This window comes from Lynx canadensis, chromosome A2 (assembly GCF_007474595.2).
Source record: "Lynx canadensis isolate LIC74 chromosome A2, mLynCan4.pri.v2, whole genome shotgun sequence".
Lineage (NCBI taxonomy): Eukaryota > Metazoa > Chordata > Mammalia > Carnivora > Felidae > Lynx > Lynx canadensis.
The window spans coordinates 43,726,782-43,754,265 of record NC_044304.2 but is presented as its reverse complement, the minus strand read 5'-3'; the positions used below and the strand labels follow the sequence as shown (position 1 = coordinate 43,754,265).

General features: G+C 37.7%; 2 pseudogenes; one reads left to right on the top strand and one right to left on the bottom strand.

The window, feature by feature from the left end:
- LOC115508493 overlaps positions 1 to 27,484 on the top strand; it is a 607,545-nt pseudogene that overhangs the window by 27,597 nt on the left and 552,464 nt on the right.
- On the bottom strand, positions 10,098 to 10,736 carry LOC115508494 (annotated as a pseudogene).

Genomic DNA, 27,484 nt, shown 5'->3' with positions numbered 1-27,484 from the left:
GCTCAAGTCACATAAGACCCAGATCAAATTTAATGAGAGAGACTTTTGAAAGTAATTTCTACAATGGTTAATTCTCAAAGGCATTCCATTACTCTGTATCAATTCATGCTACATGACTGCTGGAGAGGATAGAGATTCTAAGGAAAAGACATTGTTTTGATGCTTTGTTATGCATTGGGGATTCTGTAATATATCAAAATGTGTGAGCCTATTGACATTTTAAAATTACTGTGATCTATATAATATTTTCCTGACTGTTGGCCCATCATGGTTTACAGTTTCCTATGACCATTTTAGTGCTGAATACTAATTTTCAAAAATAAATAATGTTTTCCATATACATGAAAATATTTTTCCTAGTTATAATCTATTCAGTTGTTTATTTTAGGTACTGCACTATGAAAACTAAATATGGCCAGTGGAGTTTTCTAATTATCTTTTATATCAAATTCAACAATGCAGCTTACTTAGAACATGGCAAATACATATTACTGTGAATAAAGAAAACTAAAATTCCCTATGTACATCAGCAAATTGCATGAATACAGGAATGAATTCCTAAACAATTTTAGAAGAGATTTTGTGATTAGGTGCTAGAAAATGAAATACAAATCAGTAGGTCTCAAAATACTGTATTTCACCTTTTACATTTTTTAATGTTTATTTATTTTGAGAGAGAGGGAGAGACAGATTGTAAGCGGGGGAGGGGCAGAGAGAGAGGGAGACACAGAATCTGAAGCAGGCTCCAGGCTCTGAGCTATCAGCACAGAGCCCTAGGCAGGGCTCAAATTCACAAACTGCGAGATCATGACCTGAGCTAAAGTCAGATGCTTAACTGACTGAGCCACCCAGGTGTCCCTGTCTTTCATTTTTTAAAGTGGCAATGTAGCTCAACCTTTTGCCTCATACAAGAAAAATATTATTTTTCTAATTAAGTTCAAGTTTGAAAACTAATGTTTGCAAGTAGAAATAATATTTTGGTAGTTCTTGTTTTCTTATTATGAAAGAAGGGCAGCATTGTACAGAAGCAGCACTGGGTGACAAGGAATTTTGGATTGAAAGCATATGTCAGCCAATATTTACCTGTGCAACCCTGAGTTAGCTTTTAAAAAAAAAATTAATGTTTATTAGTTTTGAGAGAGAGAGAGAGACAAAGAGAGAGCAAATAGGAAAGGGGCAGAGAGAGGGAGACACAGAATCGAAAGCAGGCTCCAGGCTCTGAGCTCTCAGCACAGAGCCCGATGCGGGGCTTGGACTCACAGACCACCAGATCATGACCTAAGGTGTAGTCAGCCGCCCAACTGACTGAGCCACCCAGGCGACCCTTGACTCGGATATTATTAACGGAACTACACTTGTTTCTACCTAGGTCTGAAATGCTATGTAAATATCAATTCGTAGCATCAATTATTGCACTTAGAAAAATATAATGCAGAATTTCTGTCCCTGATGCCTCTAGTCACTAGAATGATGCAGGAAATTAGAAGAGTCAACTTTAACAAAATAGCAGAAAGTTGAACCAATACATGAAGTTAATGTTAGAGCTTCAAGGATCGTGGAGATCATTATATCTGACCTCATCATTTTAGATGTGAGGAAACTGTTCTGAAGAGGTAAAGTGGCAGAAATCCATACCATTGGTAATAAGACAACATGAATTAACAGATAAAAAAACAATACTTCAACAAATTTCTCAATACTTCTTTTTCTTTACTCTTCTTTTTTCTCCTTCCCTCACTTACTCTTTCTCTTTTTAAAATATTTCCTTTCTGTAGCTGATAGTTAGATAACTTTTTGCTTCTCCATTTTTACTAAATAAACACACACAGTGGTAAATTTAGAAATCTAGAGAATCAAGAAAAAGTTTTCCATAATATTATCATTCAAAAATTTCCATCATTTTCTGTAAGGGGCCTGTTTCATTATCGATAATTAGGACCATCCTTTATTCGTCATCGAATGGAAATTTCAAAATGCAAAAGAAAAAATTGCAAAGGAAAGTCATAATGGTGAGAACGTTCAAGCCTTGCTTCTCTGATTGTAGGAAAACTTTCATCTGTATAGCATTTTGAGACTCTTTAGGCAAAGACCAAGCCTGCTTTCACATTGCTATTCCATTAGCTGACAATTGGCTGGTGGTATTTGTGTAGCATTTATCTTTGGGATTTTCCACTTCATATAAGTTGGTTTGAGCAACTAGACATATGGAAGAAGTAAAGGCTGTCAACTCTTCAGTTTCCTTAAAACTGCTACATAAAACATGCCAGTGTCCGTGAGTTTAGACAAAGCTGAAGTGGAATATTTAAGGCATCTTATTGGTCACTGAATCAACAAAACTACTTTGCTTTTTTTGTTTTTTAAAAATTATTTTTAGGGATGGGGAGAGATCATATTAGGGATAGAGCTATAATTCATTTGTTTAGTACTACATAGATACCACCTATATGGCATTGTTTGGAGACTCCATTCAATTACAAGTAAACTCTTATGTCAAATGCAAGTATGAAGACATGCTAATATTAATAAAGATCTATTTCTTCCATAAATAACAATAGATAGGAAACGAGCAATTGGATAGGGCTGTGCGCATTCAGATAAGCTCCTCATTAAAACGAAATTTACCAATGGTAGTGTTGTCAGTTAAGATACCATGACACATACACAATGAAATCATATATAATTTAAACTGTTCTCACTTTACAAAATAGACAATTGAACAACTGTAATTGATTCATGTAGTGCAATTTTCATTCCATTACTTGGAATATATATCGAAAATTGGGGCTGTCAATCAGAGAAAATGAAGCCATGTTTTGTATTTCATAATATTAATTGGAGGAGGAAAAATCATTCTTTGTATTTAAATTCAACAGGGCTATGGACATTTTAGGTAATGTAACAGTAAATATACATGTTCCTTCTAGTCATATAATTAGTTTCAGCACCTTGGTAAATATATGAAAATAGGTTAGTATAAAGCCCTGTGAAATAATTAGACTGGTTTTCATTTCATTTGAATTCACTTTATTGATTGTATTGCTATCTAACATTGTCATTTTACTGACTCCTGTATTTACTTTTGTATTTTGGAGGACTCTGCTTTTATTCAGAGTCTATAAAACTATCCTGACATACTAACTCAACATGGTCATCTCATACCTGTGAGGATCAGTGGACTGAAAGATTTTTGTAATGAAATCTGAGACAACACACACACACACACACACACACACACACACACACACACAGAGATGTAAATATTCATGTTACTGAATTCAAAGGTAAGAGTTTTGCATATTAACTTTCTCCAAAGCATACTCTTTCCCAGGTATTTTTAATTCTTGAATTATTTATGATGTGTGACATATTTTCTGTGTATTTAACTCCAGATTCTTCCAATAGCCAGTTTTGAGCATCATTTCACATATACCCTAAATATACCAGGTGGTAAGTGACATATTTATGTTTCAAAAATCAACTAGCATAAGTCCAGATTAATTTTAAAAGAGCAATGGATAAGCACAAGTTTGGTGGAGGTGTCAAGCCTAACTTATCATATAATGAGTCTTAATTATGATAAAATCCATCTTATTTCCTCACTGTCATGGCATTTTTAAATTTTTCTTTGTTATTCTTACTAAGATAAAAATAATGTGGAATTTTTCACCATAGTGTGGTGAGACATGTAATAACCCTCGAAGAGCACACAGATTGAGAGCCATGTATGTAAATTTAAGTTTCAGACTTGATATACACTTGCTTTGTGCACTAAATCTCTGAGCTTTAGAATCCTCAGCAGAAAAATGAGAGGATTCATTCTATTTGTGTTTCTTCACAAGGAAGCATGATAAAAATTGTAAATCTTTGTGAACTTAATGACTTCAGTAGGACAGTGTTGATCATACTGGGGACAGATACAAGACTTGAACATACCTGAGCATTTCGCATTTCACTCCATACAAGTGGTACCTGCAGTCCTTACTCGCGTAGCTGCAGTTCCTTTAGGTCCCAGAGAATCTCAGAGATGAGCAGATGACTCTGTATTTCAGAATTAAAGTAGGATGAGAAACTGTTTTTATTATGCCTAGGACAAACGATAGGAGAACAAATCATAGAAATGTGATCTCTATACTCACCTCAGAATAATAAAATTTAGTTAAGATTTTTCTCAGCTATGTAATCTGCTATGGGCTTCTCAGTCTCTTGACTTGTCCATTTACCACAACTCAAGCCACTCGTCAAGAAAGGCAAAGGACGGGGGCGCCTGGGTGGCGCAGTCGGTTAAGCGTCCGACTTCAGCCAGGTCACGATCTCGCGGTCCGTGAGTTCGAGCCCCGCATCAGGCTCTGGGCTGATGGCTCAGAGCTTGGAGACTGTTTCCGATTCTGTGTCTCCCTCTCTCTCTGCCCCTCCCCCGTTCATGCTCTGTCTCTCTCTGTCCCAAAAAAAAAAAAAAAAAAAAAAAAAAGGCAAAGGACAATCTTCCTATATCTCTCTTCCCTAGTCCTTGTCTCTGTTTAGAACTTATTTCTACTAGCCAATTATCTGTTCACCTGTTCTCAGTTTACCCATTCATGAAGTCTATTGATTCATTCCTAAAATGGTTGTTGAGTTCATGGTAGGCGGCATACAATCTGCTGAATACCAGGGATACAATGACAAGGTAAGGGAGAAAGCCTTTGCCCGGAAATATTATGATCCAGAGATTAATCAAATAATCACAAAAATATTTCATTATAATTGTGTTAACTGCATCAGTGGGGAAATATAAAATGTTAATACTTTTGATGACAGGGGCCTCAAACTGGATATATGTTTGGAAGGAAGGTGGGGGAAGTGGCAGAACCATCAGAATAGGCCGAACATGTAAAAAATTAGTTAACTGCAATACAAAATGTTACATCCTTCCATAGATATAGGTCTTTATACATAAAGTTAAGTGGAAAATTTTGACATTAGGAGATCATGTGGATTATCTGGGTAGACCCTAATGACCAGTTTCTCTTATAAGAGAAATAGAGAGGGAGGTTTGAGAGAGACCTAAGAGGAAAGGACACAGAAGATGTAGAAACAAAGTGACCATAGAGGCAGAGACTGGAGTAAGGCTGAAGGCCAGCCAGGTCAGTGACTGGTAGCTGGAAGAGGCAAAAATCAAAACCTCCACAACAAGAGGTCACCAAGGAAGCAGGCATGGTCCTGCTAACACCTGGGTTTAAGACTTGTAGTATCCTGACACACGAGGCAGTATCTTTCTACTATTTTAAGCTACCAGTTTTGTGACCATTCTGGCAGCCACAGGAAACATCCAGGATGCAACCTACTCTCCTAATATCACAGTTTAAAATTTTTACATCCATAAAGGACAGTATTTTTGGCCAAGCCAGAAGTTGTAGTCACAGAATTCAAACTTAAAATAGTCATGAAAACTTCAGAAATGAATGTGTGTGTGTATAAAATCTGTAGATAGGTAGATGTAAATAGGTATTCTAAATACAGCATATACACAGACAATACCCTTCAGGGAATGAGAGATAATTGGCCAAATGCTATGGGGCTGAAGGGCTGCCTCCTTTGCAGGTTCGAGTCTGAAGGGAGCATTCGGATACCTTTTGTGACAAGAACTACAGTGTGCAAGGGGCTGCCTTGAATACGATTTGTAGACAAAATAGGTAGCTGTGTCACGGGGGAGGAGGGGAGAAGAACCTTACTAGAAAAAACGTCATTATTTGCATATGCTACACATCTATTCAAAAACAATTGTGGGGTGATTAGCAGAATAAAACACCTTACACATCTTTGATGTTCTCTGGAATCTAAGAGTCTTGATTCTCTATCATTTAAGATTTAAGTTAGGAAAACATGCACAGCATTTGAGAAAATAGGAGTGAGCATTTTGGGACACAAGGTAGACCAGTGGTTTGCAAACTACATTATGTAAAGAAAAGCCCTGAGGTTTCATTTGCTGGGGGGGGGTGGGCGTGGGGAGAGGATGGGTTAGGTATGAGAGTGAATGAGCAGAGCAGCCAACAGACTCTCTCTTGCTGCTGTATTTCACAGCACGTCTACAGTTTTGTTTTACATATACTGGCTTTTGTTTTATATTTCTTTCGTGCCATAGGACTCCATCTCTATACTACATTCGAAAAAAAAAAAGCTAGGCTAGATATATTTACTTGGCTCTAAGTGCTCATCTGTGAAAGCAAAAACTGAATGGTGTGGAGCTGAGCCATCTTTCCAATTCTTAGTTTTAAATCATTGTGAAATGAGTAGAGTTCAAACCATATGTTTTCCTTTATGAAATAAGTAGTAGAGGGAAACACTTTTTTACAACGATTAGTTTGTTTCTCTGCTTCCTGTCAACATTGAAGAGAATGATTGGTAGATAAAGATACTATAATTTCTCGTTAAAGATGTTCCTGATTTTGAAGGAGTGTTGTTTAACTTTCTGAATGTTACAAAAGGTTTCCATCAAATTTTGAAATCAGGTGGTATTAACTTTTGACCTCAAAAATTGAGGCTAGCCCTATCAGAAAACAAAGACTTGGTTTTCTTGCTATCATTGTAGATCAATGTGGACACCTTGATACCTCTCTTCCCCCCCACCCCAAGTAAAAATTCCATTCTTCCTCTTCTAGACAAATTCTCACTCCTCCTGTACTTCAGGATAATCAGGGAGCCACATTCAGATTCACAAAGTGGATTTTTAGTTTTTAACATCTTAATTGTTTGAAAGTTCATCAGACAATGACCTCATTTTCATGTGAGCCTGAAGACATTTCCTGCCCAGGCCCTGCCCTGTGAAATTTCCTACAGATAGCTGCATTTCCTGATCAAATTAAAATTTTTCTTAGCTGTATCATTCCTATTGTTGCATATTAAATAATGCTTGCTAGTTCAAAGGAGATGTCCTCTCCACCTTCACTGCTTTCATAGTAGTATGGGTTCAGATTAAAAAAAAAATCTACCGGGGCGCCTGGGTGGCTCGGTCGGTTAAGCGTACGACTTCGGCTCAGGTCATGATCTCGTGGTCCGTGAGTTCGAGCCCCGCGTCGGGCTCTGTGCTGACCGCTCAGAGCCTGAAGCCTGTTTCAGATTCTGTGTCTCCCTCTCTCTCTGACCCTCCCCCGTTCATGCTCTGTCTCTGTCTCAAAAATAAATAAACGTTTAAAAAATAAAAAAAAAAAAATCTACCTAGGTCTTCCCACATAACGTTTTGTCAGTATTTCAATTGATAGTGTAATCCATACACCAGACTCTGTGGCAGTTTCTGACCTAGACTATATCAACGTATTAATCAATCAACATGTAGAGACATTCAAAGTAAATCCCCCCTTGACAGTCACAAAGTTAAGAGAGAAGGCCAGAGGAAGGAAGCAGCACTTTAGATAACACAAATCAAATGGGTTTAGAAAAAACAAACAAACAAACAAACAAACAAACAAACAAACAAAAAACACCTTTAAAGGTCAGTAGGAAAGGAATGTTACATGACAGTTCTCTGGTTTGGTCAACATTTTGAAAAGCTACATTTCCTCCTGTGCCAAACTTAGCATAATGTGCCTAGGTACTGTACATTGAAAATATAATAATAAATTGGAAAAGGAACCACCATTTGCACTGTTTTTTAATGAAATTGCATGGTATTGTTCTAGAGTGTTGCCTGTTCACTTGTTAATTTTGTATAATACTTGGAATTATAAATAATTTAGCAAGAAAACAGAGACATAAATTTGCCATTTGAAGACGTCAGACTGTAAACAATAGCAACTTAAAAAGAAAAATATAAAGACTTATTTGCTTATTCCTACTTCATCATGTTAAAGGAACTTCAGCTGATCAACACTAGGGCAACTCTGTTAGGGAAAACTTTAATGAGAAAGAGTGAAACCGCGTTTAATGATCAAGAGTAAACAGAGATCAGCATGGAGGTTACTGAGAAGCCTGTTTTTCTTACTTAACTAAACAGAAAAATCTTTTACCGACAAGGATGAAGAATTGAAGGTTCAATTTGCTTGCAATTTTCTACAAAGGAACACTGAGTAATCAAAGAAACAATGATGACTGAAACTTCGGAATGGCGATTATGGGGGTATGCTCATTAAAATATTTTTAAACTTTTTTTTAACTTCAGATTCTCTGAAATTCATGAGAAACCATAACCATCATCTCTGCAATATTGGTTTCTTCCTATCATTTTGAAAAATTATCATCTTTTCATCCATCCTCCTCATCTACACACAAGCAGGCACTATAAAGTATTTAATACATGACCTGAGACCTAGGAGATTCCTTGCCAAAAAAAACCCAAAAAACAAAAAAAAAAAACCCCAAAACCAACAACAACAGCATAGTATAGTTGAATATAGTTTTCCTCACACAGATTTAATCACATGGAGAACACTGACCTAGCATTTTAATATTTTTTCTCCACTAAACCTTGTTTTTTAAAAAAATTATTCTTTTAGCTGTGTATAACTCTCATTCACTATTTCTACTGAATTATATTCCACTAAACAACCCACTGTGTTTATTTTATGTATCACCTTCGTGGGACATCTAAGGTGCTTTCAATTCTCTGCTTGTGTAAAACAATGCTGAAAAGAACACTCTGTAATGGCCACCATATGGTTCTATGCATGAGTTTTCCTCCGGGCAGTCAGGTTGTGGGGTGGGGAGTAAAACCAGCAGTGATATTAGATTAATGCACACTCAATTTCATTATATCTGAAGGATTGCTCTCCAGAAAGTCTGTGCCCGTTTACATCTCACCAGCAGAACCCCTAATGGTTCCATTTTTCACTCATCACCAGTTGAAATTCTCTCACTTTCTCATTGTTGTCAATGTGATGGCATAAAATTATATCACATGATAGTTTCAATAACCATTTTTTTCTAATTACTAAATACATGGAATCTCTCTTCATAACCACTTTTTTATCAAATTACATTTTTATTTTTTTCCTTAAAATTTTTTTAATGTTTATGTATTTTTGAGAGACAGAGTACAAGTGGGAGCAGGGCAGATAGAGAGGGAGACAGAGAATCTGGAGCAGGCTCTGAGCTGTCAGCATAAAGCCCGACCCGACACGGGGCTCAGCCTCACGAATGGTGAGAGCATGACCTGAGCTGAAGTGGATGCTTAACCGACTGAGTCACCCAGGCATCCCTTTATTCTTTTGTGTTGTTGTTATCAAGTTTAACAACTTTTGTTGGTATTGTTGATTTGAAGGCATGTATTCCAAAAAGTAATACCTTATTTTATTTTAGATATTAAAAATATATTCTTCCAGACTCTTAATTTGTCTGTGACATCCTATGTAGAAAAGAAATCCATAATTTTGACCTGATCTAATCCATAAACATCTCACTTTGCTGTTTATTCTTTTTTTCATTCTTCAGGTTATCAGTCCTATTCACTTATTTATTTGAGCAACCATCTGATTTATAAAAATATCCAACAACATTTAAAATGATACAAAATATCAACTTCAAAACAACATCACAAAGTTAGTGTATTTAACCATACTCAGCTTGTAACAGAGCAAATGAGTAAGTGGAATAATTCATGCTGTAGCATATGGCTATATGAACTGGCAAGAGAGAAAGTTGGTAAAGGCAGAGGAACTCTATCTTTTAAGAGTTACAACTGAGGAGAGCACCTGGGTGGCTCAGTCGGTTAACAGTCTGACTCTTGGGGCACCTGGGTGGCTCAGTTGGTTGAGCGGCCGACTTCGGCTCGGGTCACTATCTCGCGGTCTGTGGGTTCGAGCCCCGTGTCGGGCTCTGTGCTGACGGCTCAGAGCCTGGAGCCTGTTTCGGATTCTGTGTCTCCCTCTCTCTGACCCTCCCCCGTTCATGCTCTGTCTCTCTCTGTCTCAAAAATAAATAAACGTTAAAAAAATTAAAAAAAAAAAGAGTCTGACTCTTGATTTTGGCTCAGGTCATGATCTTATGGTTGTGAGACGGAGCCTCGTGGTGGGTTCTGTACTCAGAGCACAGAGCCTGCTTGGGATTCTCTCTCTCTCTCTGCCCCTCCCCTGCTTTTGCTTTCTCTCTCTCTCTCTCTCTCTCTCTCTCTCAAAAATAAATAAATAAATTTAAAAAAGAGGGGCTCCATAATCACCTAGCATCCTCTCAATATTGTACCTACGGTTAGAAATATACATGATGGGAACTCCAGGAATATTCCAGACCCTTCAAGGTCCTGATCCTGTATGTATGTATGTATGTATGTATGTGTATGTGTATATATATATGTATGTATATATACATACATTGGCACAATATAACACTTGAACTGAGTTACTCTGTACTAAGCAGTCATCTGCCTAGGTTCCCTTGAGTGTGCATGGTAATTGTTCAAATTGGATCCTAGGCAATTCTTATAGCCACTTGATATTTCTGCCCCAATTTCTCAATTTTGGCCATTACACAGTCAGTTATACAAGGGATACAGACGGTCCGATCAGTGACTGTACTAAGTCAAGTTTGGCTTTAATGGAAAGGTTGATAAAGTTGGTGTCAACCAGGATGAGGTAAGGTGGGCCTAGCTGTGTGCTATATGGGAAAAATTAACAGGAAGGATGTTAGGGGACTTCTCTTTCCTTGACTGTACTAGGATCTTTCTTTTCTTTTTTTGTAGGTTTTAATCTATCCTTCTCTTTAAGCATCTGATCTCAGAGACTAAGCATATGCTTCATTGTCACATACTTTCCTGGTTTCTTTTGCTTCCCCATGTTCATGCTGCACACTTGTCTCTTAGTCCTTACTCTTTAAACAACTTTTTCATTTGGCTTCCAGGACTTGACTTCCTTTCCATTCATTTTAACCATGTCTCTGGCTAATCTTCAGACTCCTTTTATTCATCTTCTTCAGTCTACCTCTCAACATTCCTCACAGCTCCATTTGCTATCTCTACTCATTGCACAGGAAATTGCATCCAGTTTCAGCTAGGATTAATATCTACATGCAATATGTAAGTTTTGTGTTTGATTGACTAACTGGTGACTCTAGCCTAGTCACATGGATACATCAAACCACCAGATGCACGGAGTATATTTCAAATCAAACTCTTACTTCCTTTGTCTTCCTCACCCCAAGTCATCTCCTCACATAGTTTATGCCATTTCAGTTTATGTCAATTCTATTTCGCCAGTTCCTTCCATCAGTAACTGTAGAGTGCCTGTCAATCATTGTGTTTTCTTACACTTTGCAAAACTTGTTAGCACTACCTTCAATATATCCGTAATATGAGCAATTCCTACTAGCACTAAAGAAATGTGGTTTAAGCCTCAATCAACCTATTCCCAGGTTGATGGTAACAGCCTCTCAAATAGGTCTCTATGCCTTTAAGCTTTGGTGTGCAATGGTGTCTTGTCCGTGCAGCAGGCCACATCCAGATCCTGCCAAGGGAAATCATGTCACTGCTCTCTTCAAAATGCCTAGTGACTTCCTATTACAGGGAAAAAAGTGAAAGCAAGAGAATTCATTTTTGTTCAATGAATTAATTAACGTCTTTTATTTGCTATGATTTAAAAAAAAATACTTATTTTGAGAAACAGAGTGTGAGAACGAGTGAGGGAGGGGCAGAGAGGGAGGGAGAGAGAATCCCAAGCAGGCTCTGCATTGTCAGCACAGAATCCAATGCGGGACTTGATCCCATGAACTATGGAATCATGACCTGAGCCGAGATCAAGGTCATATGCTTAACTGACTAAACCATCCAGTCTCCCATCTTTCTATGATTTTTTAAATGGGGGAAGAAACTAATTTGTATGTTCCATACTTGTCCTGTACTACATAAATGTTTTAATTAATAAGGAGAGTAATAGCTAATATTTATAAAGCACTTACTATGTGCCCTGGCACTGTTCTAAGAACTTTAGTTATTATCACAGTTAAGCCTGTGACAACACTATGAAACATACTTTGATTGTTACCAGTTTTCATTCAAGAAAATTGACGCATAGAGAGATAAGTATCTTGTCTAAATTCACAGCTTGTAAGTAATGGAGCTTGTATTTGAACCCAGGCACTCTGAGTTAAGTGCTTGTACTGAAATTCATTTATTGTGGGAAGGGGCTACAATCTTTGTTTATAGGGTTAAAGAAGTTACGATAATAGACAGTAAGGGAGGTTAAAAATTGTCCAGAGCTTCCAGTATAGTTATAGATCACAAAAGCACACACATTTACCACCTAAAAACATGTGAAATTTGCTAAGAAAGATAGATTTATCCAAATTTTTGTGGAAATAATTGGTAGCAAAAATGACCAAATAAACACTGATGGGGTGTAAATTGCTTGAAACATCTTAGAAAGGATGCTTTAACATGACTGAATTTCTTCAGTATTAAAATTGGGGAAATGATGGGTCTTGACCAGTCTGTTGCCTGCTTTTTTTGTATTTTAATAAAATTTTTATTGGAGAATAGCTACCATTGTTTGTTTACATATTGACTGTGGCTGTTTTCATGCTAGGAGGGAGAGTTGAGTAGTTGTGTTAGAAACCATATAATCTGCAAGACTGACAATATTTTATATCTAACCTTTTACAGAAAAAGTTTACTGACCAATGCTTACAAGAAAGCCCTTGGAAATTATTATTTAAAAAACACTTCTGCTTTGTTTTTACAATTGTCCCAAAGTGTCCAGTTGGCTTTGAGGTGAATCTGGTCATAGGGTCATGAAAGCAAATACATCTCCCCAAAATACAAGTAGTCATTATGATTTCTTACAGGTGTTTACATTTAGATAACAAATCTACTTAAAATCATTTAACACAAGTTGCAAGGCAAACTTTGAGCTTTTAGAGTCCTCTGGGAATCATTTGTTTGATTCATTGACTGTTAAACAGATGTCCTCACATTAGAATTTCAGGGTCCATAAAATGTGATAAGATCTGGGAATGCATCTAAAAAAGAGACCATTAAAGACCAGCTCTCTTCTTATGAATTTCTGTGAGCTCTTCTCCCTACCTGCTAGTCCCTACTTTGTCTCTTTCTTTGCTTGTTTTTGCTGCCCAGGTACTCAGTGGTTAAGCTCTCATCAATTTTCCTACCATTCACCTACAAAAATTAGTAATCCCAGATCATTGGTTATATGGTTCAGAAACATTTAAAATGTATATTTTATATTTATTATTAAAAATAGAATTTCTTGCAAGGTAAAACAGAAGTATTTAGAGGAAGCTTCTATTTAGGTGGTAAATGAAAACGAGCTCCTGTTGATTTATATTGTTAAGAAATTTTTCTTTTAATTTTTTTTTTTTTTTTTAGAGAGAGACAGAGCATGAGCAGGGGAGGGGCAGAGAGAGAGGGAGACACAGAATCTGAAGCAGGTTCCGGGCTCTGAGCTGTCAGCACAGACCACAAGATCATGACATTAGCCGAAGTCGGACACTCAAACAACTGAGCCACCCAGGCGTCCCTTTAAAAATTCTATAAAAATATTTCTCAAATAATTTTATACGTATTAACGAGAAGAAGTAAGAGAAAGATAGATTCTTCTATTCTGGGGTAAAGCAGAAAGCATTCTTCCTTTAGATTCTAGCTAATGGTTGAAAGCCAGAGAACTTGTAGATTCTCCTTGGTGGCTAGTGTTTTTCTGTTTTTCTGTTTTTCTTTTCTTTCTTTCTTTTTTTTTTTAACTCTTAAATAGACTTTATGTTTCAGAAGATTTTTAGGTTCACAGCAAAAGTGATCAGAAAGTAGAGGGAGTTCCCATATACTCCCTACCCGCCCCACAACAGGGCTACCCTCCCCTCTACCAACATCCTTTACTAGAGTGCTACATTTTTCCCAAATGACAAAGCTACATTGACACATCATAATTGTCCAAGGTTCATACTTTACGTTAGGTTTTATTCATGGGTACATTCCATGGGCTTTTTTTTAATATGACATTTATTGCCAAATTGGTTTCCATACAACACCCAGTGCTCATCCCAACAGGTGCCCTCCTTAGTACCCATCACCCACCCTCCCCCACCTCCCACCCCCCATCAACCCTCAGTTGGTTCTCAGTTTTTAAGAGTCTCTTATGTTTTGGCTCCCTCCCTCTCTAGCCTTTTTTTTTTTTCCTTCCCCTCCCCCCTGTCTTCTGGTAAGTTTCTCAGGATTTACATAAGAATGAAAACATATGGTATCTGTCTTTCTCTGTATGACTTATTTTACTTAGCATAACACTCTCCAGTTCCATTCCTGTTGCTACAAAAGGCCATATTTCATTCTTTCTCATTGCCACGTAGTACTCCATTGTGTATATAAATCACAATTTATCCATTCATCAGTTGATGGACATTCAGGCTCTTTCCATAATTTGGCTATTGTTGAAAGTGCTGCTATAAACATTGGGGTACAAGTGCCCCTATGCATCAGTACTCCTGTATCCTTGGGTATCCCTAGCAGTGCTATTGCTGGGTCATAGGGTAGATCTATTTTTAATTTTTTGAGGAACCTCCACAGTTTTCCAGAGTGGCTGCACCAGTTTGCATTCCCACCAACAGTGCAAGAGGGTTCCTGTTTCTCCACATCCTCTCCAGCATCTATAGTCTCCTGATTTGTTCATTTTAGCCACTCTGACAGCCGTGAGGTGATATCTGAGTGTGGTTTAGATTTGTATTTCCCTGATGAGGAGTGACGTTGAGCATCTTTTCATGTGCCTGTTGGCCATCTGGATGTCTTCTTTAGAGAAGTGTCTATTCATGTTTTCTGCCCATTTCTTCACTGGGTTATTTGTTTTTCAGGTGTGGAGTTTGGTGAGCTCTTTATAGATTTTGGATACTAGCCCTTTGTCTGATATGTCATTTGCAAATATCTTTTCCCATTCCGTTGGTTGCCTTTTAGTTTTGTTGATAGTTTCCTTTGCTGTGCAGAAGCTTTTTATCTTCTTGAGGTCCCAAAAGTTCATTTTTGCTTTTGATTCCTTTGTGTCCAGTAAGAAATTGCTACAGCTGAGGTCAGAGAGGTTTTTTCCTGCTTTCTCCTCTAGGGTTTTGATGGTTTCCTGTCTCACATTCAGGTCCTTTATCCATTTTGAGTTTATTTTTGTGAGTGGTGTGAGAAAGTGGTCTAGTTTCAACCTTCTGCATGTTGCTGTCCAGTTCTCCCAGCACCACTTGTTAAAGACACTGTCTTTTTTCCATTGGATATTCTTTCCTGCTTTGTCAAAGATTAGTTGGCCATACTTTTGTGGGTACAATTCTGGGGTTTCTATTCTATTCCATTGGTCTATGTGTCTGTTTTTGTGCCAATACCATGCTGTCTTGATGATGACAGCTTTGTAGTAGAGGCTAAAGTCTGGGATTGTGATGCCTCCTGCTTTGGTCTTCTTCAAAATTACTTTGGCTATTCGGGGCCTTTTGTGGTTCCATATGAATTTTAGGATTGCTTGTTCTAGCTTCGAGAAGAATGCTGGTGCAATTTTGATTGGGATTGCATTGAATGTGTAGATAGCTTTGGGTAGTATTGACATTTTGACAATATTTATTCTTCCAATCCATGAGAACGGAATGTTTTTTCATTTCTTTATATCTTCTTCAATTTTCTTCATAAGCTTTCTATAGTTTTCAGCATATAGATCTTTTACATCTTTGGTTAGGTTTATTCCTAGGCATTTTATGATTCTTGGTGCAATTGTGAATGGGATCAGTTTATTTGTCTTTCTGTTGCTTCATTGTTAGTGTATAAGATTGCAACTGATTTCTGTACATTGATTTTGTATCCTGCGACTTTGCTGAATTCATGTATCAGTTCTAGTAGACTTTTGGTGGAGTCTATCGGGTTTTCCATGTATAATATCATGTCATCTGCAAAAAGTGAAAACTTGACTTAAGCTTTGCCAATTTTGATGCCTGTGATTTCCTTTTGTTGTCTGATTGCTGATGCTAGCACTTCCAACACTATATTAAACAACAGCGGTGAGAGTGGACATCCCTGTTGTGTTCCTGATCTCAGGGGGGAAGCTCTCAGTTTTTCCCCACTGAGGATGACATTTGCTGTGAGCTTTTCATAAATGGCTTTTCTGATGTTTAAGTATGTTCCGTCTATCCTGAGTTTCTCAAGGGTTTTTATTAAGAAACAAGGCTGAATTTTGTCAAATGCTTTTTCTGCATCAATTGACAGGATATGGTTCTTATCTTTTCTTTTTTTAATACGATGCATCACATTGATTGATTTGCGAAGGTTGAACCAGCCCTGCAGCCCAGGAATGAATCCGACTTGATCATGGTGAATAATTCCTTTTATATGCTGTTGAATTCGATTTGCTAGTATCTTATTGAGAATTTTTGCATTTGTATTCATCAGGGATATTGGCCTGTAGCTCTCTTTTTTTGCTGAGTCTCTGTCTGGTTTAGGAATGAAAGTAATGCTGGCTTCATAGAATAAGTCTGGAAGTTTTCCTTCCCTTTCTATTTTTTGAAATAGCTTGAGAAGGATAGGTATTATCTCTGCTTTAAATGTCTGGAAGATTTCCCCTGGGAAGCCATCTGGTCCTGGACTCTTATTTGTTGGGAGATTTTTGATAACTGACTCAATTTCTTTGCTGGTTATGGGTCTGTTCAAGCTTCCTATTTCTTCCTGTTTGAATTTTGGAAGTGTGTGGGTGTGTAGGAATTTGTCCATTTCTTCCAGGTCATCCAATTCGTTGGCATATAATTTTTCATAATATTCTCTGATAATTGCTTGTATTTCTGAGGGATTGGTTGTAATAATTCCATTTTCATTCATGATTTTATCTATGTGGGTCATCTCCCTTTTCTTTTTGAGAAGCCTGGCTAGAGGTTTATCAATTTTGTTTATTTTTTCAAAAAACCAACTGTTGGTTTCATTAATCTGCTCTACATACAGTTTTTTTTAGATTCTATATTGTTTATTTCTGCTCTGATCTTTATTATTTCTCTTTTGCTGCTGCGTTTGGGGTGTCTTTGCTGCTCTGCTTGTATTTCCTTTAGGTGTGCTGTTAGATTTTATACTTGGGAGTTTTCTTGTTTCTTGAGATAGCCCTGGATTGCAATGTATTTTCCTCTCAGGACTGCCTTCGCTGCATCCCAAAGCATTTGGGTTGTTGTATTTTCATTTTCATTTGTTTCCATATATTTTTTAATTTCTTCTCTAATTGCCTGGTTGACCATTCATTCTTTAATAGGGTATTCTTTAACCTCCCTGCTTTTGGAGGTTTTCCAGAATTTTTCTTGAGCTTGATTTCAAGCTTCATAGCATTGTGGTAAGTGTTCATGGTATGATCTCAACTCTTTTATACTGATGAAGGGCTGTTTTGTGACCCAGTATGTGATCTATCTTGGAGAATGTTCCATGTGCACTCGAGAAGAAAGTATACTCTGTTGTTTTGGGATGCAGAGTTCTAAATATATCTGTCAAGTCCATCTGATCCAAAGTACCATTCAGGGCCCTTGTTTTTTATTGATCTTGTGTCTAGATGACCTATCCATTTCTGTAAGTGGGGTGTTAAAGTCCCCTGCAATTACCACATTCTTATCCATAAGGTTGCTTGTGTTTGTGATTGTTTTATATATCTGAGGCCTCCCGTATTCGGTGCATAGACGTTTATAATTGTTAGCTCTTCCTGATGGGTAGACCCTATAATTATTATATAATGCCCTTCTCCATCTCTTGTTACAGCCTTTAAAGTCTAGTTTGTCTGATATAAGTATGGCTACTCCAGCTTTATTTTGACTTCCAGTAGCATGATAGATAATTCTTCATCCCCTCACTTTCAATCTGAAGCTGGCCTCAGGTCTAAAATGAATCTCTTGTAGACAGAAAATAGATGTGTCTTGTTTTTTTTATCCATTCTGATACCTTATGTCTTTTGGTTGGTGCATTTAGTCCATTTACATGCAGTGTTATTATATAAAGATATGGGTTTAGCGTCATTGTGATGTCTGTAGGTTTCATGCTGGTAGTGATGTCTCTGGTACTTTGTCTCACAGGATCCCCCTTAGGATCTCTTGTAGGGCTGGTTTAGTGGTGATGAATTCCTTCAGTTTTTGTTTGTTTGGGAAAACCTTTATTTCTCCTATTCTGAATGACATACTTTCTGGATAAAGGATTTTCAGCTGCATATTTTTTCTGTTCATCACATTGAAGATTTCCTACCACTTCTTTCTGGCCTGCCAAGTTTCAGTAGATAGGTTTGCCATGAGTTTTATGGGTCCCCCTTTATATGTTAGAGCATGTTTATCCCTAGCTGCTTTCAGAATTTTCTCTTTCTCCTTGTATTTTGCCAGTTTCACTATATGTCATGCAGAAGATCGATTCAAGTTACGTCTGAAGGGAGTTCTCTGTGCCTCTTGGATTTCAATGCCTTTTTCCTTCCCCAGATCAGGGAAGTTCTCAGCTATGATTTGTTCAAGTACACCTTCAGCCCCTTTCTCTCTCTCTTCCTCCTCTAGAATCCCAATTATGCGTACATTATTTTGTTTAATTATGTCACTTAGTTCTCCAAGTCTCCCCTCATACTCCTGGAATTTTTTCTCTCTCTTTTTCTCAGCTTCTTCTTTTTCCATAATTTTATCTTTTAATTCACCTATTCTCTCCTCTGCCTCTTCAATCTGAGCTGTGGTCACCTCCATTTTATTTTGCAGCTCATTTATAGCATTTTTTAGCTCCTCATGATTGTTTCTTAGTCCCTTGATCTCTGTAGCAATAGATTCTCTGCTGTCCTCTATACTATTTTCAAGCCCAGCAATTAATTTTATGACTATCATTTTAAATTCATTTTGTGTTATATTGTCTAAATCATTTTTGATCAGTTCGTTACCTGTCGCTACTTCCTGGAGTTTCTTTTGAGGAGAATTCTTCTGTTTTGTCATTTTGGATAGTCCCTGGAGTGGCACGGAACTGCAGGGCTCTTCCTCTGTGCTGTCTGGAGTAACTTGTGTTGGTGGGCAGGGCCACAGTCAGACCCGATGTCTGCCCCCAGCCCACCACTGGGGCTACAGTCAGACTGGTGTGTACCTTATCTTCCCCTCTCCCAGGGGCAGGGCTAACTGTGGAGTGGTGTGGCCCCTGTCCGGGCTACTTGCACACTGCCAGGCTTCTGGTGCTGCTTCTATGGGATCTGGCGTATTAGCTGGGGTGGATCTGCAAGTTGCACAGGGGTGGGAGGGGAAGACTCAGCTCACTTTGCCTTTGGTGGTCTGCTTCGGGAGGGGCCCTGTGGCACCAGGAGGGAGGCAGACCCATAGGAGGGATGGATACACAGAAGCACAGCATTGGGTGTTTGCGGTGCAAGCAAGTTCTGTGATGGGAACTGGTTCCCTTTGGGATTTTGGCTGGGGGATGGATGAGGGAGATGGTGCTTCCCATTGCCTTTGTTCCCCACTGAGCTGAGCTCTGTCCTCCGGGGCTCAACACCTCTCCCTCCTGGTGTCCTCTCGCCCTCCCACTCTCTGAGCAGAGCTGCTGACTTTTAACATTCCAGGTGTTAAATCCCGCTGGCTGTCAGAACTCATACAGTCCGGTCCTTCCACTTTTGCAAGCCAGACTTGGGGGCTCTGCCTTTCTGGGCAGGCTGCCCCTCCGCCACCCCGGCTCCCTGCCGCCAGTCAGTCTTAGCGCGCCTAGCCTCTCCACCCTTCCTACCCTCTTCCGTAGGCCTCTTGTCTACACTTGGCTCTGGAGAATCCTATCTGCTAGTCTTCTAGTGGTTTTCTGGGTTATTTAGGCAGGTGTGGGTGGAATTTAAGTGATCACCAGGATGAGGTAAGCCCAGCACTCTCCTATGCCGCCATCTTCCTCAGAAGCTCCATTCTATGGGGTTTAACAAATTTATAATGACATTTGTATACCACAACAGTAACATGGAAAATAGTTTCCCTGTCCTAAAAATCCTTTGTGCTCTGCCTATTCATCTTTCTCTCTCCCCTAAACCATGGCAATCACTGATTTTTTTTAACTGTCTACATACCTTTACTTTTTCTAGAATGTCCTACAGTTAGAAACATACAGTACCTAGCCTTTTCAGACTGGGTTCTTTCAGTCACGAATATGCATTTCAGATTACTCCATGTCTTTTCATATCTTGCAGCTCCTTTATTTTATTTTATTTTATTTTAGCACTGAATAAAAGTCCATTGTCTGGAGGTACCACATTGTATTTATCCATTCACATACTAATGGATATCTTGGTTGCTTTTTAATTCTGGCAATAATAAATAAAACTGCTAAAAATATCCGACAGCAGGTTTTGTTTAGACATAATTCTCCTACTCCTTTGGGTCAATACCAAGAGTACACTTGTACAGTGTTTTTTAAAGAAATTAAATGTGGAAATTAAATGAGACTTGTTTTCTCTAGTTTACTATAAATGCCAACATTCTGTATTATTTTATACCCAGCCCTCTTACATTTATGTTACTTACTTTGGGCATTTGGAATTTAACTATAATAGCTTAATGGTGTTTTATTCATCTTATGGCAAGAGAGAAGTACTTGTCATTGAAAAGGAGGGAGAAGGAAAGAATATATAAATCATACTTACTTTAATTCACTTCTGATTTTGGTAAGCTAGTCTGAGGATGCCCAGCAAAGAAACCTTTGACTTTTACTGGGTGTCTTCAGGAGAATGCAGAATCCTATTCTTTAGAGATCTTTAATAGTGAAATTGATTCATTTTTTGGTTATATTTTGCCAAGGGCTAGATAGCGGCCTTAGAAAACCTGGTTTTGGTCTGAGTGTTGCAGAAAACAGAAATACTCCACTTCTGCCTATTTCATGATTTTTTAAGGAATATATAAACTAAATAAAACCTTCATGTACTATACAGATATCAAAGGGAGCTCTGAATGGCCTTTCATTGTGTTCTATTACTATAACTCTGAGAAATAATTCCAACTTCTCAAACAGTCAAGGCCCAGTTTATCAAACAATTTTCCTCTGGGTGATAGGATGGATTAGATTAATACATTATGAGGACGTTACATGGGGATATTGCTTTGGAGTCACTCCATTCCAGTAGAGTTCATACCACTCTGAAAGAGAAAGCCTGACTGGGGAGGCACTTGTTTACTGCTATAAATTTGTGTTGCCCTGATATATTTTATAGTGGCAGGATCTGCTGACTGAGAGTATAAGGTGTGAAGAAACCAATAATAGAGTTTGTTTAGATAGTGCCAAGAGAAAGACATGGAGGTAAGGGATGGTAAAAATTTGGCTTTGCCTCTAGGTGGAAATGTAGTTCCTTGTTGAAGAAAGTGACATTTTCTAAGTAACGATTATCTACACAGCTATGTGTCTTAATGACTAAACTGTGTGTGAAAATGGCATACAGATCTATCAGGGAGTACAGGCATAGTTAATTATGTCTGAAATAATAAATATATGATTTTCACAGGATAAGGTAAACAGCCAATTAAAATAAGATATGATACACACTTTCTCTACTCATTAGTCAAAGTATAAAACATTTTAACATTGCCTAAATAATTTACCTCTGTTAAAATAAAGGGAAATGCTTAAAACATTAATAGGGTACTTTACAATCTTGAAGTCAATAAGTTGTTATATGATGGTTATGTAAATAATTCACAACTCCATTCAGCAGAAGAGGACTAAGGCTTTTCTGCAGAGTGCTAATACTTCAAATTTGCCATAGATTTCTTCACTGGGTCAAGCTAACTTCAATGGCTTCTCACAGATGAAGCTTGGAGACATTTTTATGCTAATATTCTACTTCTTTTTCTCCCCATGGAAATATTCCTAACTATGAACTTTTACTGATTGTTGCTATGATCCCAGCACTACTCAGGTGCTATGTAAAGGGACAAATACTGTGTGATCATATTTAGCTTCTTAAGGAAAAATAAAATAGAGTTAAGCCAAAAAATTAAGTAACAAATAACAACCTACACACAAATCAGATAAAATTCCCTTTCAATATTCAAATCTTAACAGACTTCATGATTTAGTATGCAAGAGAAATCTTATGTCTACGGAATAATTTGTCCTAATATAATTCATAAAATAGATTACATGCCCCAAATATAGAATACAAGTAAGAGATCAAGAAGGCAAAGGATCACAAAACACCTTCAGTAGGATTCACTTGAGAAGCAAGTGTGGATAAAATTTGAAGTCAGGGGGAGAAGGCAAACTATGTCAGAGGGAAGGAGTGTGCAAAGTAGTTCAAGTGAAGACACTATCAGAGAGGAACACTTGGAATCTTGCTCTCTGAAATGAAGAGTTCTAGCCAACATCCCTGCTTTTGACTAGTTTATACAGAAAATAACTTCGTAGATGTGGCTCTCTACAGAAGATGACATGTTCTCAATATGTCACCTTATGGAACATTTTAATTCCCCATCCGTAATGATCTCATCCCAAGTGAATCTTCCCAAAGTTTTAATTCAATGACTTATTTGGGATATAAGTCTTTTTTTTTTTTTTATTTTTTTTTTTAACATTTATTTTTGAGACAGAGAGAGACAGAGCATGAACGGGGGAGGGGCAGAGAGAGAGGGAGACACAGAATCCGAAGCAGGCTCCAGGCTCCGAGCCATCAGCCCAGAGCCCGACGCGGGGCTCGAACTCACGGACCGCGAGATCGTGACCTGGCTGAAGTCGGACGCTCAACCGACTGAGCCACCCAGGCGCCCCTGGGATATAAGTCTTTTAACAAATATCTAAATGCTTGAATGAAACAGATTGCTAAACCAAGCAAAAGATATTGGCTTATGTAACAAAGGTGTGACTACTGCCATTTTATTTTGACATTTCCAACTATAGGGAGCAAACTACATATCACTACATTATATACAATTAACATGTGTGTTCTTTGATGGCAGTAGGAAAATACAGGCATATCTGTTTAAAAAAAAATCAATGTTGTAATTGGCTTACCAATGCATCCACACTCTTACCATCCCTGGACTCTGATACATATTTGACATGTTTGCTCTAAGAAATTTGACTCCTTTTTCTGAACAGTTCATAACAGCAGACTGGCCAAATAAGAAAAAAATAAAGTATACCACTAACCCGTTTCTCATCACTAATAGATTCTATAATGGAGTCCAATTGCATCTAATCTCTTCTACCTAAGTGTGCTTGAAGATGCAGCCAGAGAATTAGAAGCTGATACTAGAAAATACTTCCGTTCATGAGGGAAGCCCTTCTCCATCTACAGACTACAAGCATTATCACAATTTCTGGAGATAGACCATTCATCATTTTCTTCTACCCTACCTAAAACTACAACAAGTATTCATCATGCACAAAAAGCCATAGACAGACACATGTGATTTCCAAGTGAATGCATACACACTCTCCATCTCATTCCTTTTGGGACATGATGCTCAAGAGATGGTAATTAATTCAACAAAACATACAGTTCGTAGCTATAATGATCATCACAAAAAGAAATGGCTGATTTTTAAAAACTTAAGCACAACAGAAATACACCTATAACTGAAACTTTACAGAGCAGCATTTCAATCTTCCTTCGTTATAGAGTATTTAAATAATGCAGAGTACCAGAAAAAAAATTGCTACACTGATTGTTATATTTCACTGTACATTTTAGAAGTTTATAAAGGACCATAATATTGCTGAGTTAACTATTTCAATATATTCACGGTGACTGCTAGCTTTTTTTTTCTTATCATTTTGTTCTTAATTTGACAAATAAAAGACAATATTCAAAAGGGGATTTCATTTGAGTATTGTTTGTTTGGATTCCAGGCAAATGATTATTTATTAGATTTCTAAAGTTTATATATTGATTAAAAACTACCAAATCAGTAGTATATCACTGACAACTTCAAAGTAGTAAACTCTCACAATAATGCGATTAATATAGCTCTTCCAAATTTGAACAGTTCTGTTTCCTTGCTTTTATAAATGTGTTTGTGTCTACATTAGAAATGATGTTTGAATGAGCTATTTTTATGATAACTGCATGTGTTTTGAAAATATGAAACGTCTAAAAATGTCATTAAAATACTTAAAATATGTCCCTGAAAAGTGGATTTGAGGTATATTACCCACTTAAAGCTTGGAATTTTCAATTGATTTTGCCTTTCTGAACACCATGACTTTATTTTCAATATACAGTGTCAATTATTTTCTTAGTACCAGAGAGAAGATGCCTCAAATTAACACCACGGCGATTGGGGGCACAAGTGATTTGGAAAGTAATTTTTTTTTCCTATTTCCTATATCTTTTCAGGCACACAACATTAAAACAACATCCTATTAAAAAGCTTCATAAAGTCATAATAGGCAAGACAATCTCAAAGTCAAGTGTGTCAGCTAATAAACCTACAGAACCATTTAATCTACGATTTTACCAGCCATTCAGTTTACACCCTACCAAAATAAAACTTGTGGAAATAAGAGGAGCAATTTTAAGCTTCAAATATTAGATGACAACATATTTGGAGTAAGATGGAAACGGAGGTTTTTATTTTTCTAGATGCTATATGGCATGAACCTGAGTAGGGAAGCAGGGGTAAATCACCGTGAGAGTAAAAATGTTGGTGATTGAGTTGTGTCATATAGTAGACACAGGTATGTCCTTCGGCCCTGTAGCCACTGTCCACACACAGTGAAATTAAACCAACTGAATATAAACTAAGTAAAATTAAACTAATTAAAAGGATTGGCTAATTAAAATAAAGTAAAAACTTCATTCGCTCAGTCACTTTAAATGACATTTCAGTTGTTTAATAGACACACATGGCTACTGGCTACTGAATTGGACAGCACAGGAAAGAGCACATTGATCAATGCACGAAGTCTTTTAATTCAGCCCTGGGTAGAATAAAGGAATCACAAATTAGTGTTTCAATTTAATATACCTAATGTTTCAAATAACCTGGGCAGACCGACTCTTTTTAGTCCTAGGAATATGCAAAGTTTGCAATCTTTAACACGGATTCATTTTTTAATATGTTTTGCTAAATACATAGACAGAAAATTGAGTATGGCTGTCAATCTCCATGAATTTTCACAAAATGAACTGAGTCCACCCTTGTAACCAGCACCTGAATAAAGAAACAGAATTCACTACTGGAGTCCCAGAAGTCCCCTTGCCTCCTTATCACTACCTCCACAAGGTAATCACTATTGTGACCTTTACCGATACCAATTACTTTACTTATTTTATTTCATATAAAAGGGATCATATATTATCTAGTTTTCTGTGTTTGACTTTTTTTTCCCATTAGATTATGCCTGCAGGGTTCATTCATATTATACTGTGAATCTGTAAATGACCAATTTTCATTGCTATATAGCAGGAGCCAGTATGTATATACATGTATGTATTTATATGTATATATGTATAATTGTATATATGTATATAGACATATATATGTGTAAATGTATATACATATACACACATGTATGTATATACATACATACATACACACATTTTTAAGAGACAGCAAATATTTTCAGCTTTGTGGGCCATATGGTCTCTTTCACGACTACTTAACTCTGCCATTGTGGAGTCAAAATAACCATAGTCAATGTGTAAATGAATGGATGTAGTAGCCGTGTTCCAATAAAACTTTATTTATAAAAGCAGGCAGTGGTCTCTACCTGTGCCATGCTCTGTAGTTTGCCAATTCCTGCTGTTTAATTTTCCACTGTGTGACTAAACCACAGTCTATTCATTTTACTATTGATGGCCATCTAGAAAATTGCTAGTTTCAGTTATTGTTAGTGTTCAGGAAGTATTTCAGTACATATTTTTGGTGAATATTTGTAACTTCCTTTTTTTCTTTTTCAACGTTTTTTTTTTTTTTTTTTTTTTTTATTTATTTTTGGGACAGAGAGAGACAGAGCATGAACGGGGGAGGGGCAGAGAGAGAGGGAGACACAGAATCGGAAACAGGCTCCAGGCTCCGAGCCATCAGCCCAGAGCCTGACGCGGGGCTCGAACTCACGGGCCGCAAGATCGTGACCTGGCTGAAGTCGGACGCTTAACCGACTGCGCCACCCAGGCGCCCCTGTAACTTCCTTTTTATGCCTCCTCTACTTTCCATGTCCCCCACTCACTGTTCAGGTATTTATCCTTTGGCACATACTCTAAATCTCACCCCCTATTATAGGATCACATTGTGTTCCCCCCAAAGTACTCACCTCCAGTACTGTGAATGTGACCTTATTTGAAAATTGAGTCTTTGTGGATGGATGGTCAAATTAAGATGAGGTCAATAGGGTGGGTCCTAATATAATATGTCTGTGTCCTTACAAAAAAAGGGAAATATGAACCGGTGATAAGCATAGAGGGAAGACAATATGAAGATAAAGGAAAAATGCTATCTACAAGCCATGGAAGGCCTGAGGCTACTAGAAGCTAGGTGAAAAGCATGGAAAAGATTCTGCCTCACAGTCCTGAAAAGACACCGACCCTCTGACACCTTGACCTTGGACTTCTAGCCTGCAGGACCTTGAGACAACAAATTCCCACTTGTGAATTTACACCATTCATTTGTTCTTTGTTATGCAACGCTAGCAAATTAATATACCACCGGAGAGAGGTATCCCTTGAGCACATATCTATAGTAGCACTCTTCCCCTTGCTATCACTTGGCCTTATTTTACTCATCACTTACTTTTCTTGGTTTTTTATTTTCCCTGCTAGGATTAATTTCTATGAGCAAAGACCTCATCCAATATTTGCTCCAATTTTCCTTACACAGCATACCTAGATGATCAATTAATATTTTGAGATAATGGAATGTGCAGGACAGCTGGTGTTGCAATTTTTCTAAAGTATCTAATGCTTTAGAACTGAAAGTAGCTGGAATAGTCAGGTCCACAAGCCCAAGTCAGTTAAGTGTGGAAGAATTAATAGATTTACAAGGCCTGGACTGAGTGACATTAGTATGAGCAGATTAGGAAGAATTTTAAGGAGTGGAAAAATAGAGTTAGTCTCCAAAATTAGTATGTATTGGGCTACCAGGAAACCATTATTATAGCAGGCACTGTCATGTTCTACTGCTATATCCTAGTTTATTTCACTTCTGTAAGCCAGGTTCTTCATGTAGGCAGTGAGAAAAGTAGTAATGCCTGCCCTACAGGATTATTGCATGGAATTATTAAAAAAATGCCTACAATTTACTCTGCACATGGCCCAGTACAGAAAGTGTGCAATAAATGTGAATTTCCTGATTTCACAATGTATTTAATAGAGGAACTAAGCACTGACAATGCCCACAGTCCGCAGCTAGTAAGTGCCAGAATCAAGTTTTGAATCCAGGATTATTTAGCCTAACTGATCATTCTGCATTCCTATTAAATTTTTTTAATGTTTATTTATTGTGGGGGGGGGAGGAGTAGAGAGAGAGGGAGACACAGAATCTGAAGCAGGTTCCAGGCTCCCAGCACAGAGCCTAATGCAGGGCTTAAACTCACGAACGGTGAGATTATGACTTGAGGTAAAGTCAGATGCTTAACCGACTGAGCCACCCAGGTGCCCCTCTACATTCCTAACTATATGCTCTTTCTGGACAT